This window comes from Ochotona curzoniae, unplaced genomic scaffold (genome assembly GCF_017591425.1).
Source record: "Ochotona curzoniae isolate NIBS_2020 unplaced genomic scaffold, NIBS_Ocur_1.0 patch1, whole genome shotgun sequence".
In the NCBI taxonomy this organism is placed as follows: domain Eukaryota; kingdom Metazoa; phylum Chordata; class Mammalia; order Lagomorpha; family Ochotonidae; genus Ochotona; species Ochotona curzoniae.
This window is the reverse complement of record NW_024466639.1, coordinates 5,394-22,955: the sequence shown is the minus strand read 5'-3', so window position 1 is coordinate 22,955 and position 17,562 is coordinate 5,394. Positions and strand designations below refer to the sequence as shown.

The 17,562-nt window shown below is 52.8% G+C and overlaps 1 protein-coding gene across 1 annotated transcript in view; it reads right to left on the bottom strand.

Moving 5' to 3' along the window:
• LOC121166246 (focal adhesion kinase 1-like) overlaps positions 1–12,293 on the bottom strand; it is a 229,385-nt gene extending 217,092 nt beyond the window's left edge. The window contains exon 1 of the mRNA XM_040995346.1: positions 12,160–12,293. The gene's annotated coding sequence lies outside the window, so the exon portion shown is untranslated. The remainder of the gene's footprint in view (positions 1–12,159) is intronic.
• Positions 12,294–17,562: the final 5,269 nt, after the last annotated feature.

Here is a 17,562-nt window from a genome sequence, read left to right as displayed (position 1 = left end):
AAAGCAGAGGATGACTCAAAGCCTTAGACCCCTGCACCTGTGTAAGAGACTAGACAAAAGCGTCAGGCGCTCAACTACACCAGCTCTAGCTGTTGTGACCACACGGAGTGATCAAGTAGATGGAAGATCTCTCTCCCTGTCTCTGTCTCTCTCTCTTTCTGTAACTGTGACTTACAGGTAAAATAAAATTTTTTAAAAAATCTAAATACCGGGCCCGGCGCAGTGGTGCAAGTGGTTAAGGTCCTCGCCTTGCACGCACCGGGATCCCATATGGGCGCCAGTTCTAATCCCGGCAGCCCCGCTTCCCTTCCAGCTCCCTGCCTGTGGCCCGGGAAAGCAGTTGAGGACGGCCCAAAGCTTTGGGACCCTGCACCCGCTTTGGGACCCTGCACCCGCATGGGAGACCCGGAAGAGGCTCCTGGCTTCAGATCGGCATAGTATCGGCGGTTGCGCTCACTTGGGGAGTGAATCATCGGACGGAAGATCTTCCTCTCTGTCTCTCCTCTCTGTATATCCGCCTTTCCAATAAAAAAAAAAAAACAATAAAAATAAATCTTTAAAAAAAAAATCTAAATACCACATTCATCCCACTGTTTTAAACACTAGAACACAGCAATGAACTAGACATTTCTTCCTCACCGACTCTAAAGCAGAGCCAAGTAAGAGACTAAGAAATAAGTAAACTGCAAACCTTTTCAGATGGTGAAAGAAGCCTGAGGGACAAGGAACTGGGGGCTCTGCAGCAATGCTGTCCGTGGGAAGGCTAAGGAAGTGCAGTCCCTGGCGGGGAGACTGGGGCAGGGTGGGACCACCCGGGCAGGACAAGGCAGTGATCTGGAACACACCTGGGCCCTGGGGGGCAGTAGAGCTGAGCACTGGGGCCTGAGGGTTTGCTCTCAGCAGGTCCTGCAGGATTCCACAAGTGAAAGCAGGAAAGCCAACACAATCCTCTTGGTCCTGAAAGAATCTAGAAGCTCTTGTTTGCTCAGCCCTCAACAGGAACATACTGTAATTTAACATCTAAAAAACAAAGTGTTGAGCAGTGGGCCGAGGGCAACAACTCAACTGGCTCATCCTCCCACTGCAAATGACGAGATCCCATATGCACACTGGTTTGTGTCCCATTTGTGTCCCAGCTGCTCTGCTTCCCACCCAGCTCCCTGCTTGCAGCCTGGGAAAGCAGGGTCCAAGTTCTTGGGGCTCTGCACCTGTGTGGAAAACGTGGCACAAGCTCCTGGCTCTGGCTTAGAATCAGCTCAGCTGCAGTCATTGCAGCCATGGAGTGAACCGGTGGATAGAAGGTCTTTCTGTTTCTCCTCTATGTAAGTCTACCTTTCTAGTAAAAATAAATAAATCCTTAAAAAAAAAAAAAGTGCAAGCAGTGAGCTTGTCCCTGAGTGGGTAGGAGGGTCCTGCTCCCACATGAGCAGGCAGGTCCATTAGTCTCAGCACCACAGCAAGCACCTCTACCATCCGTCTCTGTCAGCGTGGGAAACCAACACCAGCCAGCAGTCCTTACTTGAGCCTCCCACCTCACTCACAGGGAGAGCAAAGATTCAGGAAGGGCTGAATACTAGAAACTGACACACTGAATGAAAAAACTTTCTTTCTACGATTGTTACCCTTCAGAAAGTAGCCAATGAGAGGCACTCAACATCACCTAGGTTCAACCATGAACCATGAATCACTCAACCCGCTCAGCCTTTAGGAACCTACTCTATTGGACACAGCTTACCAAGCCATCCTGTTCCCAGCAGCCACGCCCTTACCTGTGTACTTCACTTAAGGTCACTCAACTCTCAGACCAAGTCACATTTCATTTTAAATCCCTATTTCAGAAAGCAGTCTTGCTCTTATCCAAAGTGGGGTCCCCCTACTTCATTCTCCATTACCTATAACACATTGGTTCACATGAGCAGATGCTCTACTTCCTGTTTAGGGGACAGTGACATCTGGAAACTTGCTAGACAACAGAGGCTGAGCTCTCCCCAGACCGAACTGGAGCCTCAGATGGCCAGCCTCAGGTGATTCCCTAGAGGCCCCAGGACAACACTGGGACACAGTGTATCCAGCCTGAGAGCACTGATCCAGTCTGTTTCAAACACAAGGCTCACTAGCTAAACTAATCTACACCCCTCTGCTTGCTGTGGTGGCAGACCAGTGCCACCGCGATATGCCAGGCAGACAGCAAGAGCGGCCAGGGTTTTTCCCCTACACCCATCCTCAGACCCACTCGCTCATCTCCACTACCCATTTTTCTTTTTTTCTTAAATACTTAATTATATATTTTATTAGAAAGTCAGATTTACACAGAGAAGGAGATGCAGAGAAAAATCTTTTATCTGCTAGTTCACTCTCCAAGTGGCCACAATGGCCAGAAGTGAGTCAATCCAAAGCCAGGAGTCTGGAGTCTTTTCCAGGTTTCCCATGTGAGTTCATTATCCCAAGGCTTTGGGCCATCCCCAGCCACCTTCTCAGGCCACAATCAGGGAGCTGGAAGGAAAGTGGAGCATCCAGAACACAAACTGGTGTCCAAATGGGATCCCAGTGCATCCAAGGCAAGGACTTCAGGCAGCAGGCTACCACACTGGGCCCTCCACCTCCCATCTCATACAGAGCCTACACCACAGCCCAACTTACTGACAGGCTTGAACTCTTCCTCGCAGAGTGAAATGAGACAACAGGCATATTCAACATCTCCAGCTTCCTTCAAATATGCCAAGGGAGCTAACCAACTTCTTGAGGCATGCCCTCTGCTCCTAACACCTCTACGCCTGGTGCTCTGTGAGGCCTAAAGAGAGGGGTCCCAACACATCCCTTGATGACCCAGTAACCAGAGTGAGCACAGGGAACAGTCTCACTTGTAAATGCTTCCCTCAAGACATTTGTCTGAAACTGGTTTGGCCACCTAGTTTAATAGCAAAAGTCAAATCTTAGTTGTAGAAACGAAATTCTGGGACCCAGCATGATAGCCTAGTGGTGCTAAATCCTCAAAATGCATCCACTGGGATCCCATATGGATGCTGGCTCATACCCCAGCTACTCCACTTTCCATCCAGCTCCCCGATTATGGACTGAGAAAGCAGTCGAGGATCGCCCAAAGCCTTGGGATCCTATACCAATGCAGAAGACCCGGAAGAAGTTCCTGGCTGCTGGCTTCAGACAGGGTCAGCTCCAGCTGTCACAGCCATTTGGGGAGTGGGCCATAGATTGCAAGATCTCTCCTTCTCTATGTCTCCTTCTCTCTCTAAACCTTTCAAATAAGTAAATCTTTAAAATAATTCTTTTAAACCAGGGCATAGCTCTCCAGCAATTTTGCATAGCAATATGGCTGCCTAAGGGACGCAAGAGTGAGGCAGGACCACTGATTTGGGACACAGGTCACACACACAATAAAGCTAAAACACCTGAACCCATATGGGTGCCTGGAAGAAGTTCCTGGCTCTCAGCTTTAGACCAGTTCAGCCCTGGTCACTACAACCATTTGAGGAGCGAACAAGGGAGTGAACAAGCAAAGGCAAGACCTGTCCCTTTCCTTCTCTCTCTATAAAACCTTCCTTTCAAATAGAATAAATCTTCTTTATTTTTATTGGAAAGGCAGATCAAATTTACAGAGAGGGCCCGGCGTGGTGGCACAAGTGGTTAAGGTCCTCACCTTGCACGCACCGGGATCCCATATGGGTGCCAGTTCTATCCCAGCAGCCCTGCTTCCCTTCCAGCTTCCTGCCTGTGGCCCGGGAAAGCAGTTGAGGACGGCCCAAAGCTTTGGGAACCTGCACCCGCGTGGGAGACCCGGAAGAGGCTCCTGGCTTCAGATCGGCATAGCATCGGCCATTGCGCTCACTTGGGGAGTGAATCATCGGACGGAAGATCTTCCTCTCTGTCTCTCCTCTCTGTATATCCTCCTTTCCAATAAAAAAATAATAAAAATAAATCTTTAAAAAAAATTTACAGAGAGAAGGAGAGATCTGCCTGTTAGCTCACTCCCCAAGTGTCCACAACAGCCAAAACTGAACTTATCTAAAGCCAGGAGCCAAGAGCTACTTCCAGGTCTCCCACACTGGTGCAGGGTCCCAAGGCTTTGAGCCATCCTGCTCTGCTGTTCCAGACTGCAAGCAGGGAACTAGACAGCAAAAGGAGCAGCCGGGACATGAACCAGCACCCACAGAAGATCCTCACACTGCTAAAGGGAAGATTTAGCCACTGAGTCACCCACCAAACCTGAAATGAATAAATCTTTAAGAACAGGAGTTAGCTAATGGCCTAGGTAAGGAAAAACAAGAAAAAGCATTAACTATAGGGACAAGTGTTGTGGCACAACTAGTTAAGCTGTCACCTGCAATCTCAGTACTCTATACAAGTTCAAGTCCCAGCTGCTCCACTTCCAATCCAGGTCCCTGCCACTATCTCTGGGAAAGCAGAGGAAGTGCTTGAACCCCCCTTCCATGGGCAGAAGGGGAGGAGGGGTAGCAGATGGAACTCAGGGTCCCTGGCTTCAGCCTGGCCTTACACCAGTTGTTGCAGCCTCAGGGAGAGAACCAGCAGATGAAAACATCCCTGTCTCTCCCTCTACCTTTGTAATTCTTTCAAATAACTTTTTTTAAAAACCTTGAAGCCTAAAAGTCCTCGCCCTGAATGGCACCAGAATGGCAGCTCCACTTCCCACCCAGCTCCCTGCTGGTGACCTGGGAAAGCAGTCAAGAACAGCCCAAAGTCTTGGGACCTGCACCCACATGAGGGACCTGGAGGAGGTTCCTGGCTCCTGGCTTCAGATCAGCTCAGCTCCAGTTGTGGGCCACTTGAGGAGTCAACCAGCACATGAAACATCTGTCTCTCCTCTCTGTAAATCTGACTTTCCAACAAAAATATTTTTTAAAATACTTTAAAGGATTGATAAATTAAGCTATATTAACCTTCTCAATGCTTACTTTTAAAAAGTGAAATCAAATTGCATACTAGAGTAACAGTGGCAAAATATATAACAAAACTACTGTAATTCTAAATACATGAAGGAACTGCAAATCAAGTAAAACATGAGCAAAAGAGCAAATCCAAGCGGCGAGTGAACGTGCATGAAGAACCAACTCCATCAAAATCCAGGGAAGGCTGCTGAGCCGCAGGATACCGACAGTTACCCGCAGAGGTCACAGGTGGCGAGAGCGCTGTGTTGTAGAAGCAACCAGGAAAAAGAAAGGCAAGGCAGCTATTCCTCAGGCCCAGGGCAGCAAATCATCCATAAACAATCCGGGGGTAAAGATTCATTTATTTTTTTTTTAAAGTCTGAATTACGGAGAAGGAGGGAGAGACAGAGCGCTCTCCATCTGCTGGCTCGCTCCCTAGTAGCTGCAATGGGCAGTGCTGGGCCACGCAGAAGCCACAAGCTTCATCCAGGACTCCCACGAGTGGCAAGGGCCCAAACACTCGGACAACCTTCCACCGCTTTTCCCAGATCCTTAGCAGGAAGCAGGACCGGGAAGTAGAGTCACCAAGACACAAACCAAACCCATATGGATGGGGCACCGCAGGTGCTAACTCTACCCACTGTGCCAGCCCCAAGGCCAGGCACTCTTACAAGCACACTTAACGTATGACTGACTGAACTACACCTTGAACTCCAGAGAAAGCAACTGCTGCAGCTCATGTTGTTTTTGCTGCCAGGGAGCGGCACAGCTGGCTACAAGTCTGGCGGAGGTGAGGGCGTGGACGTGCTCTGTACCACCCTTCTCCACCACTGTGACAATGTCCACAGCCCTAAAGAGCCCTCCCACAAGCAGAGCCCACCTTCACTGGCATCAGGCTCTGCAACTCCCCACAGACCCTGACCTTGAAACCTTCCACAAGCCTCTCATCCATCTACCTGAACATTCTCGAACCAACAAACACACCGACAACTCCCAAGACCCCCGGCAAGGGTGTAGTCCTCATTCCTGACGGCAGTCCCTCACTGCCCATGGAGCAAGTCCTCTGAGGAAGCCAAGCCGCACGCAGTTATCTACCCTGGCCATGTTCTATTTGTCACTGCACAGGACCTAAACCTGCACAAGATGTAACACAGGGGGGAAGCTCTACGGAAGAGTGAGCTGCAGCCCTGGCTGCTCCACCTGACCCAGCTCCTAACCAGGAAGCAACAGAAGATGGCCCAGTCCTCGGGGCCCTGCACCCATGTGGAAGGCGACAGCCCAGTTCTGGGCCCTGCACCCATGTGGAAGGTGACAGCCCAGTCCTGGGGCCCTGCACCCATGTGGAAGATGACAGCCTAGTCCTCGGGCCCTGCACCCATGTGGAAGACCAAGAAATTCCTTGCGTCTGGCTGTGATCTGCTCCAGCAATGGCCTTGCAACCATCTGGGGAGTGAACCAGGAGACGGACAAGCACTCACTCATGCTCTCTCTTAACTGTGCCTTTCTAATTTATAAAATAAGTCTTAAATACATATATATACACACATATATACAACATTTTAGGCTTATCACTGATTTCATCTTTGTAGATTCTTTAACTTTCATACTTTCATTTAGCCTTTTCTTAGGGGAAGAAACAACACAAAAGATCAAAGAAAATGTATTAAATTTTAAAATGAATTCATTACTAGGCACAAAATCAATTCACATAACACTGCTTTATTAGTCACCCTACAACTTGGCAATTACTCTGACTCCAGTACCTGCTAGCCAATTTTTCAGTACCAAACAAAACCAGCAGGGAACTTAACCTATGCCTTAAGCACTAAAATGTACACACGCTCCTGCTATTTGCCAAAAATTACAAGTCTAGAAGCCATACAAGCTGCTATTTTAATGTAGAATTGTTCTTTTAGATTCCAAAGCAAGATTTAATTTAAAAAAAGTCACAATAACCTGACTACCCTGCATGAAGTAGTCAAAACCCCCACATATTAAGTAGGCGCATCTTCCAAGATTCGGAACCCCGACAGCGAAGGCCGGTCTCGGTGGTGAGCAGAAACAGGCGCACTGTCAGAGCACCACTGCTTCATTTTAAAACACTCTACGGCACAGGTTCCAAACCCGGACAGGCATACAGCACCCAGACAGCAAGTTCAAGAGCCTGCTGGGCTCAGGCCACAGATGGGGCAGCAGCCCTGGCACTTCTACCAAGTTCAAGCTGCAGCAGTGGTCCTGCCACTCCTTTTAACAACCACTAAAAAACCCCTGGGGCTTAATGGCCTGCGGACTGAGCGTCCCCCAGCACTGTCACCACTGAAGAGACCTCACTGCCCGCTCAGGGAGCCTCCCTGGAGGCCGACTTCCTTCCCAGGCTGTGCGATCTCACCTGATCCTTCCAAAGTTGTCTCCGGTCAGCCACACAGCAGCAAAAGCCTCTGAACAAGGTCAGGTGTGACCGGCCAAGGTGCAGCTGACACGTAGTGCGAGGAGACGCTACCCCTGAACATGCTGCAAGGGTTTAGCGTCAAGCCCTCGCAAAGTACTCTCTGGGTCATTCACTTTGTCACCTTGAACAGTTCTGTGTCTTCAGAACTTAAGATGAGTCCTAGTTCATTTCTACAGAAAAAGAACGTTATAAAATTGTAAAAGGAGAGAGCAATATATTTCATGGCTCCTCTGAGGGTATTAGTTTTTTTAAAAGGCAGACAAAAGTGAAAACACAAGTAATCCAAATTCCTCCCTAGTATCAAGTCCTGCCTGATTTTAAGTGAAGTTCTTTACCAAGGCAAACAAAACAGCAGCAGTTGGCCACTGAAATTAACAATCATCCAACAACTGGGCCAGCATAATGGCTCAGTAGCTAAATCCTCACCTTGCATGCACAGGCAACCCACATGGGTGCCGGTTCAAGTCCCGGCCATCCACTTGAGCCCCTTTAACCCATGTGAGAGACCAGCTTGTTGGGGTTCCAGACTCATTTCAGCCTGCCCCAGCCCTGAGCGCTGCAGCCCCTCGGGGGTGAACCAACAGCGGGCAGAAGTTCCCTCGGTGACCCCTCTCTCCCTGTAACTAAGAAAAAGAAAAAGGAAGGAAAGACCTGTCTGCCTTCGTGGTGCTTTCTCACAAGACACACAAACACGAACACCTACTGCACAAACATGAAGTTCCCTCATGAGCTCAGCCAAGACAAACCTCTGATGCCCGAGTACCCACCTGCATGCCAAGCCGGGAGTCAAAGCACAAGGAAGGAGAGCAGACAGCTGACGAACAAGACTCCCCCGGGCTTTCTGAGCCCTGTGTAGATGCACCACACCCTAATAATGAAGCAAAGTGTGTCCCTAAAAAGCAGGAGGGAAAACCTCAACTGGCAGAAGTGCACACAGAGCAGCAGTCCCACAAAGGGCTCCTGCTTCGGCTTCTCTCCTTGCTTCCCACAGCCTGGCTCCCACAGCAGCCACAGCAAGCCAGCACACCTAGAGGGCACTGAGGCGCAGCCTTTGGCAAATAAGCATCAACCACTACCGCAAGCATCCAATAATTCTACCAAAATCTGAAATGATTAAAAACAAACAATTCTGATGCATTCGAGAAACCGCTGGCCTATATGCTATACCTGGGCCAGATGAGAACTTCATGTTCTGACAGAGAGAGATTCAAGGAGAAAACATAATTACTGACTTGTTCCAGACATGGTAATTTAGGCATACTCTTCTACTTCAGAAGACTGGGTTAAACTTTCACTGTTAATTCCTTATTTTCATCCACTTGAAAGGCAGAGGCAGACACACTGTTCTTCTGTCCTCCGGTTTGCTCTCCAAATGCCTCTAAGAGTCAGGCCTAAGCCAGGAGCCTGAACTCCACCCAGGTCCCCCAAGGGGCATGAGCAAGACACTGGATCAGAAGTAGAGTACCCAGGATCCCAACAAGGAGCATCACAAGCTGCACAGCCACTAGGGCCACCCACTGCACAGGGCAAGGCCTGGCTGAAGACACGAGTGATCCGGCCTTCTGTAACATTAGGATGCCCTAACCGACTAGTCATCTCCCCCCAAGCGCCAGGACCCATGTCCCCGCCCGTGTTCCCAGCTCCCTGCCTGTGGCCTGGGAACCCAGTCAGGACACCCAGGGCCTTGGGACCCTGCAGGGGAGACCCGGAGAAGCTCCTGGCTTAGGACAGCGTGACAGGGTCAGCTCCAGCTGTTACAGCCACGTGGGGAGTGAACCAGTGATGGAAGATCTGTCTCCTCTTCTCCTTTCTGTAAATCTTTCTTTCCAATAAAAATAAATAAATCTTTAAAAATATAAATTGTAAATACAGCCCCAACTCAGATGGACCGAAGAAGACAAAGCCCAGAGCAAGCGATGACACGCAGCAACACAGGCCTCTCTGGCTCACTCGCACAAGGCAGTAGCAGGAACACCCCAACAACTACAGGGACTCCCCCAGATGCTGGCCCAATGTTACCTTCTTCCCCCTCGGCTCCTGAACACGGGTGACTCTGTGACGCCACTGGTGGCATGTTCTCTCAGGTTCCCTGTTGCAACAAGGGAACAGCGCTATTCGGACAAAAGCATCTACTTCTGCTAACAAAACAGTTCTTTTTGAAGACTGCTTTTTATTGAAAAGGCAGATTTACAAACAGAAGGATAGAGGGATAGAAGCAGCTCTTCCATCTGCTGGTGCACTCCCTAAAAGCTCGCAACGGCCGGAGCCAAGGTGATTCGAAGCTAGGAGCCAGGAGCTCCTTGTGGGTCTCCCATGCGGGTGCAGGGTCCCAACGACATCAGCCACCTGTGCTGCTTTCCGAGGCCACAAGCAGGGAGCTGGGACTGCAGCAAAGCAGCTGGGACACAAGGCAGCACCCATGCGGGATCCTGGCACTGCAAGCACCCACCCCTACCAACTATGTTTTCCTTGTTTAGGAAATCAGGCTACGACTAAGAGCAATCGCAAGAAAAAAAAAATCCCTGTTGCTTTATAACCAGAAACAGTTCTGATTGATTTTTGCATAATTCCTAGAAATTAATATCAGGAACTGCCAAATATGAAATTCATTTCTCTTGCACTAGGCTATCTTTTCAGAGTCATGAAATGAGATGAACTTCTGCCAAAATGCTGGCACTTCTGCACACAATTTACAAACAGAGATCCAAAGCTGCCTTCTCAGGCGGCTGGGGGGTCAGGGCCACCCCACGCCCGCTCCTCCCAGGGCAGGAGCCCGGAGTCCCGCAGGCAGGCACCTCCTGGACGACAACCATGCTACCTCCTCACTTTGTCCAAATTCCAAAAGTTCTCCTCTTCAATCATTCATACAGGCCTCAGAACAAATTCTTAGCTTCCCACAGCAATCTACTGCTAATTGTTTAAGGAATCTTGGCAGGAAAAAAACAGTAATGAAAATGTGTTCTGATAGACTAGAGCTTTAGGGCAAAATGAACCACTTATCTGATTACTGGCAAAAAAATTCAGTCACAAATATTAAAACAGGCAAACTTTTAATGTCACCTTAATTCAAAATGAGAACTGACAGGAGTAAAAACTAAACAGGAAACATTTGATTTCAAAATATTTTACATATTGTATTAACACTTTCAACCCCATCTTTAATGACAATTTTAACTGTCTTCTCATTTAATTATCGTAAGATACAGGGGTGCGGGGTTGGGGGTGACACGAAAATGTGTCCCTAAAATCTTCAGAGTCTAACTCAAACACACACCCAAAAGGGACAGCAGCTTTCCAAATCACGTCGCCCCACGTTGTAGGGGTAGAGCAGGAAGTCCCTCCTTCTGAGGGCGCCCCGGAGAGCGTGCACTGGCTTCCTTCTGCAGCCCCTCACCTCCGGGCCAGCACAGGGTCCGCAGGCCGGGCACACAGCTCGGGGGACACACACTGGCCGCCGGCCCTCGCAGCTCCCCTTCCGCCTTCTTGGACACTCGGACACGCGTTCCCTAACTTCACCCAACTTTGTAAGAACTAAGTTCTGAATCCCACGGCTTCTTGCTTCTTACTGAAGGATGGCCACTGAAGCCCAGAGGCTGCGTGCCGCCCGGCAGGGGACCCTGTGTGGGGCAGGGGACCCCGTGTGCGCTCCCCCGCAGGCCGGCCTGCAGCGAGCTGAAGGCGAAGCAGGAGAGCGTGGCGCTGCTCCCGGGCGCCCGCAGCCTTCGGAAAAGCTCCAAAGATGCACGGCAAGTTGAGCCCGTCTTGCCCACGCAAAGCCAGCCTCGACAGAAACCAACGACACGGGTAAGGATTCGGAAACGTACACGTCCTTAACAAAGTTCCCTGTTCAAATATCACGGGGGGTTTCAAATTAACAGCACAACTGGATCAGAACACGGCTGTGCCTCCAGAGACGGAAGTTGGGTTGAATTACTTCATCCACACTTAGCAGAGGTTTCCCAGCTGGGACAAGGCTCAACTGTCCTGCCAGGACACTGTTTTCATGACCGGTCTTACAACGAAAATACTAAGGGTGGAGGCTCTGCTTTCAAATACTAAGGGCCTATTTTCCCCAGCTGTGAAGATGTTTACTTTCGAAGCAAAAATCCCAGTGCGAAATCAAGTCTCAAACTCGAGTCTGACCCGCCTTCCGTGGAGTCGCACCCGTTCCCGTCATCACCACAATATTACTATTATCCGAGATCTCTGCGCCCAAAAACCCAGCTGCAGGCTCAGGGAGCAAGAATGAGACACTGTGGCCAGGGCTCCGAGCAAAAAGAAGGGCATCCCGACATCCCGCGAGCAAAGACACCAAGCCACAAAGGGAACCCCGAGGGAGCCCCAGCACGCGACTCCCGGGGGGCTGCGGGGCGGAGACGAGCTGGACCCTCCGGGAGGCTTCGGGGTTCGGGGCGCAGGTCCCTCGGAGCCCACGCCGGCCGCCCGCGGGCCGCGCCCCGGAGGAGTCCGCCCCGCGCGTCCCGCGGTCCCCCACCCCGCCCGGTCCTCGTCCTCCTCCTCCTCCCGGCCCCTTTTGTTTTTCAGGCGTTCGGTCGGCTCGGCGGGGGCGCCCGTCCGCCTGCGCCCCAGGCCCCCGGCCTCCCCCGCAGCCCACGAGCCTCCCGGCCCCCTCAGGCGTCCCCGGCCTCCTCACGCCCCCGCCGCCAGCCTCCCCGGCCGCCCAGCAGCGCCGCGGCCCGCGGACCCGGGAGGAGCCGGCCCCTGTCGGATCGGTCGGCCCGGCCCCGCGCCGCCCTCGGTCCTCGGGGCCACGGGCCTGCCCGCGACCGGCCGGCGCCCCACACTCACTCAGGCCGCGGCTCGGCGCCGTGCGACGGAGACAGACGCCGGGGCGGCGCCGGCGCCGAGGGCCGCGTTCCCTCCCACGCCTCGCGCCGCGGGCGCACAGCGGTCCCGGCCCGGCGGCGGCGTGAGGCGGCGTGAGGCGGCGGGCGCGCGCCCTCGGGGCAGAGCTGAGGCGGCGCGGCCCCCGTGCGCGTGCGCGGCGCCGGCGGAGGCGCGCGCCCGGCCGCGTCCCGGAGCCGAGCTTCCGCCTCCGCCGAGGCCCGAGCCTGCGCGTTGCGGTCTGCGCATGCCGGCTGGGTGCGCGCCGGGCGCCGCTCCCCGGGCCGGTTCAGGACCCGGCTTTTCGGGATGGCCGCGGGCTGCGCGCGGGCGTGGCCGCCGGCCCGGGGAAGCCCTGGCGTGGGGGTGCCGGGGTCGTCGGCGGGGGTGCCCTGGGACACCCCGAGGCCTGCCTCCCGGGGCAGCAGCGTGGGCTGCTGGGTGGGACGCCTCGGAGGGGAGCCCTCCCCGAGGCCTTCGCTGCCCCCTCCGGAGGGCCTCGCCCCTGGCCGCCCGCGGTCGGCACCCACCCTACGCCCTGCGCAGCCTGCGCACAGACCCTGGGCGGTGGTCTCGGGCCCGGCTTGCGAAGGAGGAGACTCAGTCTTGTAATGGCGTCCCAGCTGGTGCCGGGCCGTGCCAAGCCAGGCCCCGGGCTTCCGAGAGGAGGGGGTCTGACGGCTCACGGCTGCACCGCGGAGAGCTGTGCGCTGTCGGGGCTGGAGCCTGGCGCTGGGGAGGGGCCCGGGGTTCATCCCTGAGGCAGCCCGGAGGGAGGCCTTTGGAGCAGGAAGTGATAAGTGATTTACGTCCTTTGAAAAAAAAAAAAAAAGATCACTCCAGCGAGGCAACCTTGCGGTCGGAAATGATAGCAGAAGCAAAGCGACTTTCATTTTTCTGGTGTCGTTTTGATCTTCGCCGCAAGCCAGGCAGCAGGGCCGGCGCTCAGGGCGCTCCAGAAGGGCGCACCTGCGGCTCCGAGGCGAGTGACTCTGCCTTGACAATCAGACTGGCAGAGCCGTGCTGTTCCATTGCAAGAGTTTAGGTAGGGTTTGTTTTTTTTTTAAATTGGGCTTGAACAAAATGGTGCTCGACTTGGAGCCGCTGGGTGCCTTTTGTCTCCTGTTTGCCTTTTGCATTCTAAATGGTACCGAGTCGTCTCCAGGTGCTTGCTTCCTCCTTGGCACAGCCCTCTCCCCACACAGCTCTCACCCTCTGTGCAGAATAGAAACCGCGCGGTGCCCTGCCATCCTTGCCCACACACGTCCCCACCTCCCTGTCCTGCACTCTGCCCCAAAGCTGCCATTGTTGCTCCCAACACCGGGTCCTTGTTTTTCCTGCCCCTCCACTCCCTCCGCTAGAATATTAGCCTCATTGGAGCAGCGGCTTTGTGTTGATTGCTGGTGGGGCTGGCACATAATAAATATTTGTTGAGTGAGTGAATGAAGCTCTGGGGTTACTATCACAAGTGTAGAAGACAATGGGAGATGGAGGGGGAGTGAAGGGACAAGAGGGATTACGCTGAGGCTTATCTCTGGGGTCAGAGGCTGCTCTTAGTGTGGTACACTAAAAATGCCCACCAATTTTGGGATTTTCTGCTACCCCACCTGTTAGGTTTTACAGTGCACTTAAGTTCTGGCGCACAGCTGATTTCCGCAGCCGAAGCCTCTGCACGATTAGTTTACCACGAGCCGAAACACCAGACGGGATGAGGTGTGAGGACGTCTATTATTCCAGCAGGGTAGGAAAGGGGAAGCTATAGAGGGGCAGAAAACTAGAAGGGAAATGTCTCCTGCCATGGTGGCAGGGTGGGGGGCTGCCAGGGCAGGGGAAGGGGCAAGATGGAGGAGGACGGGGAGAGCCAGGTAAAAGGGAAGGGAGAAGGGGAGAGGAGGGCACTCACGCAAGCTCATTTGTACAACCAGGTGGGCCTGGAAGGTGTCAGGCGTGGGAGCGGGAGGAGGGGCTGTGGGTGGGCCCCAAGGGACTGGTGACTGAGATTATCTGAGCCACAGGTAGGTGGGTGGGGATTAGGGGGAGGGGCGGCAAGCGACTGGGGAGTGGGATTCCCAGGTAAGAGGTCTTGAGGTTACCTCTCATTAGTGGATGACTGGAACAGTGTGAATTTTGCAAACAGTGGAAAGAGGAAGCTGCACCAGGTCCAAGATGAGATGTTGGAATCTCTCTCCACAAGAGGCAGAATCTAAGGATTTACAGCTTGAATCTGGGCGGAGCTTCCACCTTGCTTTGACCCCTAGAGTGTGATCTGGAACATCCCCCAGAGTGGCTTGGTGTTAGTCCTTCGTCCCCCTGCATGACACACAGCAAGCACATTAGGACTACAGTGGAGGACAGCAGCCGTCCATTACAGGACACCAAGCAGGGACCAGACAGCCATGGTGAAATCCTGGCTCCCCTGGGAGTTGAGGGTGATGCTCCCAAGACTGAGGCTGGAGCTGGCGGAGCTCCAGCTCATTTGCCGGTCCCTTGCCCATCCACAACACTCAAGGTCCTTTGGTAAACAATACCATGTTCTTTGGGCACGTCGATGATATTGGATAGGCTCAAGAAAGTCAGGTTGGGCCCAGTGCGGTAAGCCTAGTGACTAAAATCCTCACCTTGCATGTGCCAGGATTCCATAAGGGCGCAGGTTCATGGCCCAGATACTCCTCCACTTCCTATCCAGCTCCCTGCTTATGGTCTGGGAAAGCAGTCAGGGATGGCCCAAAGCCTTGGGACCCTGCACCCACATAGGAGACCCAGAAGAAGCTCCTGGCTTCTGGCTTTGGATCAGCTCAGCTCTGGCTTTGCAGCCACTTGGAGAATTAATCGTTGGATGGGAGATCTTTCTATCTGTCTCTCCTCTCTGTATATTTAACTTTCCAATAAAAATAAATAAATCTTTTAAAAAAGACAAAAAAGAAAGATTGTTAGACTTCTCTTTTAAGCAAGACAACACACCAAGGCTGGGGGGAGGGGTATGGTGCATAGAGGACTCATGCTTCTGCATTGGGCCAGCTGACCACTCCCTCAGTAAGTCAACTTGAATAAAACCAAGTTAAGGAAATTTTCATAAGGAGTTTTAAAAGTTCTATTTATTTGAAAGGCTGAGGAACAGGAGAGATAGAAATCTTCCATCCACTGATTCACTCCCCAAATGCTCACAGTCGCTAGAGCTGAGCCGGACCAAACCCAGAAACCAGGAATGCTAGCTAGGTCTCCGAAACAGGTGGCAGGGGCGAAAGTAACTGGGTCATGTGTGCCATTAGCAGGAAGCTGCATCAGAAACAAGTGAGGTCGGTCCTAGGCACTCCCATGCCAGATCTGGGTCCCAAATGACGACTTAGCAACTCTACATAATGCCCACCCCTCCTTAAATTCCTTTGAACGTGTTCTTTATTTTTCCTTGAAATGCAGAGAGCCAGAGACCTTTTGCTCATGAAGTCACTCCTCCAGCCGCTCACAGTAGCCAGGGCTGGGTGAAGCCAAAGCTAGGAACTTAGAATCCCATCCAAGTCTTCCACAAGGCCCCACCGAACGTGCCAGAGCCTAGAACTAGGTGCTCCCATGAGGCACGCCAGCATTTCACAGTGACTCCACTGCTGGGCCACCTGTCTGCCCCTGGAGAAGGAAATCCAGTGCCTGACGGCATGAGTGTCTGCAGCAGGACACTGGGTGGGGGCTCGGCTGTCAGGACTCAGTGCCTGGAGAGCCTGGTGGGGAGGCCGAGTCCAGCCAAGCATTCACCCAGTGGTGGCCATGTGAGACCTGGAGAGACCAGTGGAAGAGCTGGTCAGAGGAATAAGAACTGACCCGGCATGAATTGTACGCCATGGGATTGTTAACAGATAAAAGACCTCTGGTTTTAAGCTTCTAGAATGTCTGGAAGAGTTACAGACATCCAGGTAGAGACAGGGATTTTCCCTCTGCTGGTTCATTCCCCACCTATCTTTATTAGGTCAAGAACTTCCTTTCTTTTTATTAAAAGGTTGATTGATTGATTTTGACAGGGAGGGGTGGGGAGAGAGAGGCACAGCTCCTCCATGCTCTGATTCACTCCACAGATGGTTACAACGACCAGAGCTGGGCCAGGCAGAAACCAGGAGCCTCCTCGGGGTCTCCCACATGGGTGTAGAGGCCCATCCTGCACACAGCTGAGTGATGGCATGCAAGTGTTGCCAGCTAGACTAGCTGCAATGCTAATGATCAATTATCAACGCTAATTATCAGTCTGATGGCTGGTGAGGGGGGCTTAGTGTGAGGGAAGGCTGGCCCTGCATGCACTGTCTTGTACCAGCCCAGCTATGGAGCAGCTAGTACCATCACCTGGTTTTATGGAAGTGAAAATTGCAGTTGCAATATAAAAGCAGCAGTGAGAGCCCCAAGTGGTAGCCTAGTGACTAAATTCTCACCTTGTACACACTAGCATCTCATGTGGGCACCGATTCACGTCCCAGCTGCTCTGTTTCTCATCCAGCTCTCTGCTTGTGGCCTGGGAAAGCAGTTGAGGATGGCCCGAAACCTTGTGACCCTGCACTGGTGTGGGAGACCCAGAAGAGGTTCCTGGCTCCTGGCTTCGGATCAGCTTGGCTCAGTCCATTGTGGCCCCTTGGAGAGTGAACCAGCAGATGGACGATCTCTCTCCCTGTCCCTCCTTCTCTCTGTAAATCTGACTTTCCAATAAAAACAAACAAACAGCGGTGAGTCAGAGGGCCTGGCAGGCATGCAAGGCTGCAAGTACCCTCCTTGGCCCCCGACAGCACCACTCTGTCTCCCCTTCCCGCTGCGCCAGATGGGCCCAGTATTGGCCGTACATGGGAAGCCATCACAAAGAGCTTCCTGTGCATTGTTGAAGCAGCTGCACCAATGCCGTGGAGAAGTCCCCGCCTCCCAGGATGGGGCTGGCTAACAGCCAGGAAGTGGTGTGTGGAGACCAGGGAATAGGAGCAGGCATGGAAGCCACTGTCTCTAGGGTGCAGGCCACCTGCATCTCCACTGGGGAAGCTGGACAGAAAGTCAGAGCCAGGAGCTGGGTACTAGGTGCATCTGCTGCTGGGGGCTTGCAAGGTGGCCATGGGATGCTGGCCCTCACATGTATTTTAAGACTGCAAAGAGCTGTTAGTCCCTTCAAGGCTAGAAAGATTCACAGCAGAGACCACCATCTCCCAGTGGGGATCTGGGAACCATGTGACTCTAGTGAGGCAGCATCCTTGCTGACACAGGGGCATCCCCGGCCCCTCTGGCCCTCATGTCTCCCCAGCCCAGCCCACTAGGTATTACGGGCACTAACACCTCTGGGGTACCCTACCAGTCCCCCAAATGAGGGTTAGGGTTAGACTCCTTGGGATGCCCACTCCCTACTCTCAT